At 44.4% G+C, this 4,136-nt stretch overlaps 1 long non-coding RNA gene across 2 annotated transcripts; it reads left to right on the top strand.

Annotated features, from left to right (window-relative positions):
• The first annotated feature begins 442 nt into the window (after window positions 1-442).
• Window positions 443-3,904, top strand: LOC137475179 (uncharacterized). 2 transcript variants are annotated; one of them, XR_010999727.1, is made up of 4 exons: window positions 443-817; window positions 1,279-1,445; window positions 1,975-2,148; window positions 2,591-2,827. It is a non-coding gene; the product is annotated as an uncharacterized lncRNA (long non-coding RNA). The 2 variants fall into 2 exon arrangements; XR_010999726.1 differs by lacking the exon at window positions 2,591-2,827 and adding an exon at window positions 3,077-3,904 and having other exon boundaries at window positions 445-817.
• The last annotated feature ends 232 nt before the right edge of the window (window positions 3,905-4,136 follow it).

Below are 4,136 nucleotides of genomic sequence, written 5' to 3'. Positions count from 1 at the left end.
TTGCTAAATGTTAACTAAAGAACTTAGAATTTCCCATGTGGGTGTCCCCTTTAGCTGAATTTTACTATCCTCACCTCAGCGGCAGAGCAAAAAAAATTGGGGTTTTAACTCATACTAAAAAAAACACAAAGAAATCCTTGGTTAGATGATTATATCTGGGGGCAGGAACCTGGCAGTGGTGGCTGGAGGACAGAAGTTTAACCAAGGACATGCTTCCCACACCCCCATTAGATTAAAAAACCCTGCCCACATTTAGCCAAGTTTATGTTCTGATCTCTGCTTCCAGAGGCTCTTGCTCAATCTTCAGGGGCCACTGTCCTCACAGGGGCCAAACCAGCCGTGCTGGCTGTACTCTGAGAGGGTACCTGGGCTGAAAGCAAGGACACTGCCTCTCCCACTCTCTCAGCTGCATTTTTACAAGTAAATTAAACAGCACCAAGGCCTGTAGCACAGTCTATAATGTTTAATTATTAGCACGCTCCCTGGCACAGTTTTGGCTTGTCCTGGGGAGTACTCTGAGAGACTGTGTCCAGGCAGGGTTCAGAGAGCAGCACTTGCCAAGGGCTGTTCCCAATAGGCAGAAAGGATAAAGCCATCCTGTTATGGGAGGAAAAGAGTTTAGCTGTATGGATGTGAGCCAGGCTGTGCCACTTGCTCTGAGTGCCAGCGAATGGGCTCTGGCCCAGTTTAATTACAATGAAGACATATAATCAGGGACTCCTCTGTCAGGCATTGGCACTGAGGAAGGAGGAAAAATCAAACAGCGGAAAGGAAAGAGCTGAATCCACTGGAGGGGAAGAGATGGCAGCAGGAGAGGGTAATTTTAGAGTTCCAGTTTGGGGTAGAAAAAATGAGAATGGGAGCTGGTGCAAGGGAGAAGGTAGGAATGGACGGAAAGAGATAAAGAGGTCAGGAAGAAGGATTTGGATATGGATGGGAAATGCTTTACTTTGAGAAGTTTTGTAAGTGGAACTAAACATGGTTGTTCAAAAATAAAGAATGAGATGAGAGAAAAAAGTATGAGGAATGGATGAGATTGTGGAAACTGGAAAAGGTTAACTCAGGAGAATGGGACAAAAAAGAAATCAATCAGGCCCTTGGGCAAGCAGAGGCTACAAAGCCCTTTGAGAGAACAAGGAGAACTTCTGTCCTCTAGCATTCATGGCCCACCTGGTCCTAAAAAGGAGCTCAGGCTTTATCAGGGGTTTTCATGTGGTGCTTACACATTTTGGTATCTTTATCTTTGTCTTTCACCTGTGTCACTTCTCATTCTTTCAGGAGCAATTTAATCTTCCAATCTCAGCAGCCTCATGGTCAGGTGGATGAAATGTCAGAAACTGTTAAGGTAACCCACCCTGTGTGTATTCCTAAGCGAAAAAGTGGAGCAGCAATTTCCATCAATAACTCCCTGTGGAGATTTGGAAAGGCTCCATGTTCCCTTAAAGGTATCCTTGAAGAATCATTTTAATTAACCGTTTACCTGCTGCACATTGCCCGAGGCTTTCAGCAGCTGACATTGCAGTCACTTTAGCATCAGCCTGTCACTTGTCACATGAGGAGTCTAGGTAGGATGCACTTGCAGTCTTTGATTTCTGTCAAGAGAAGTACAAGCAACTCTGGGGTAAAAATCCATACTGGGAACTATCTGACCCACCTGAAAACTGAAACACAAGAGACCTCAAAGTTCTTTCTCACTACTTCTGCAACATAAATATTTCTTTTTACCATTTTTTTTCCCCTTATAACTGAATATTTTACTGACCCTGCAAAAAAGAGAAATCCTCTTACCATGATCAGAAATGAACAAAAAAAGCAGAACGCTCCCACTGCTATTGTGCTTGGAATATAACAGTCAAGGTTAGCACATAATAGCTAAACAATATGCATTTGAAAGCCGTCAAGAGAATAGTGCTTTGTTCTAATGAAAAGGATTGAAATGTTTTCTACTGTCTGCCTTGACACTTCATGTTACAGTACTTGGAATTACTTCAGTCAGGGAAGCTGTCACATCACTCATAAAGAGCCTGTAGAGCAGCAACACGGCAGCACCGAGCTGATGCAGTGCTCCCACAAAAAGGATCATTTTTATCCTCCTTCCTTGCCAGAACCACATTTGCTCAGGGACCTCCAGAGGAAAGCAGATTTCTGGTAGGTTGAGATGGGTTTTTTTTTCTTTTTTTGACTGTTTCTCTGGCACTGTACCAGTGTATCCTGTGAGCCAAGGCACTGTGTTCAGCAATTTCAGCAGAAGGAGCTGCAGGGTGAGAGGCTGCTCAGGCACAACACTGTCCATTTTGAGTCTGTCCACGTGTTTTTTTGCTAATCCCATTTATCCTAAGATATAAACCACAGGGTGGAAATTCTGCTCCTGACCATATCAGGCATGCAGAGGAAAAACAATTTAAACTGCTACAGGCTGTGTCTGCATTATTATCAGGCAGGTGTCTTAAGATGGGGCTAAATAAGGAACTTTCCTAACTGAGGTAAGCCCAGTGCTGTAGAGGGAGGAGGTGTCTGATGAAGCTGTATGAGATGCTGTTGGGTTTTGGAAATATTTAAGCATAGAGTCAGGAAGCAATTACCCTTTCAGGTGTAAACCAGTTCCAGAAGGACATTCTGGCTTGTGGAAACAGCCCTGAGCAAAAACCCACTTGGTTTGGAGGGTAATTAATGAGATCAGTAATTAAAGAAGCACTGAAGTCATTCCTGCTGCCCTCCTCCCCCATCAGTAAAGGACAGCCACAGCCATTCTCGGAAGATTAATTCATCCACCATAGTGGCATAAAATTGTGTAATGGAAAAGCATATAAAGCACAGCTCTGTGAACCAAAAGAAAAAAAAAAGGAGTAATAACAAAAAAAAAAAAAGCAAACAAAAAAACCTTAAACCAAACCAAACAAATAATAAAAGTAAACCAGCTCTTCTGCAGTTCTTCTGCAGTGAGACTCAGTTCAGCTCTAACTTCACTAGTGTTTCATTAATGCACAGGTAGAGCTGCAGCCTAGCACTTAACATCACCAAGGAACCTAGTGTGCATCCCTCTTATCACTAAAAATTTCCCAATTCTTTGTGACAGGAATATCTTTGGTAACTGTGGTCTTTGGTCCCTCTTCAATCACCTGCCTCATCACAGACAGTTGCTCCTCACTCCTGGGCTGAAGATCAGACCCAGATCAGCCTCAGGCACAAAAGTAGGAGAGAGGCAAAACTTGGTTACCTCAGCTCAGGGCCACAGTCCTCAAAAAACCTTTGTGGTTGCGACTTCTCCTTGGATATGACCAGCATAGCCTTTGCCTCTCTTCAGGTAACTGAAACAGTCACCTGCACACCTCAGGAGCATTTTTGAGTGGTACTCAATGCACTTTCAAGTGAAGTCCCCAGATCACAATAAGGCAGGGCAGCCCTGGGTAAATGGAATTGCTGCTGTAAATGCTTAAACAGATTTTGAACCCGGACACTCTTGGGGTTAGGCAGCAGCAGATTCATGTTACAGTTTTGTCTTCAGGACCTAACTTTACCTCTGTTCTTTGTTGGGTACCCAAATCTTCCTCTGGAATGAACCTCAACCTAAACACACTCTTGCCGGGAGCAAAACTTCTGTCCTATTTCTATTTCTACCTGGGAACCATCGGCACCCTCTCACTATCTAGCCTGGAACTAATCAGCCCCACATGTCTGTGCTACACAGCAGTAATTACCCTCAACCTCAAAGCAGGGGTTTCACGCCTGAGCCTAGGAGAAGTCAACAGAAAAATCTCTACCAACAACAGATGTGTTCACTACTGGCTAGTGGGCAAGTGCTCCGGGGGGACCCTGGTAGCCAAAGAGAAACACGCTTACGCAGTCGTTAAATGGTTCCATTAAATAGTTCCTTACTGTGCTCAGCTCTCTCATGTGCTTCCACCCAACCCACTGCGTGTCCCCTGACCATCTGAATGCTATTTCCAGTCCCTCCCGGTGTTGACTTTTGTTGTTTTCCCACCAAACAAACCAGCACTGACATCCTGAAGAGTTGACAGAGAGGTCTGTCAGGGGGCAGTAACTTAACTTCCTTCTCCTGAACAGAACAGCCTTTGGGGCCAGGCAGCCTGTGACAACAAAGGGAAAAATTAATCCAGAGTGTGCTCTTTTTTGAT

This window comes from Anomalospiza imberbis, chromosome 6 (genome assembly GCF_031753505.1).
Source record: "Anomalospiza imberbis isolate Cuckoo-Finch-1a 21T00152 chromosome 6, ASM3175350v1, whole genome shotgun sequence".
Lineage (NCBI taxonomy): Eukaryota > Metazoa > Chordata > Aves > Passeriformes > Viduidae > Anomalospiza > Anomalospiza imberbis.
This window is presented reverse-complemented; position numbering and strand designations above follow the sequence as displayed.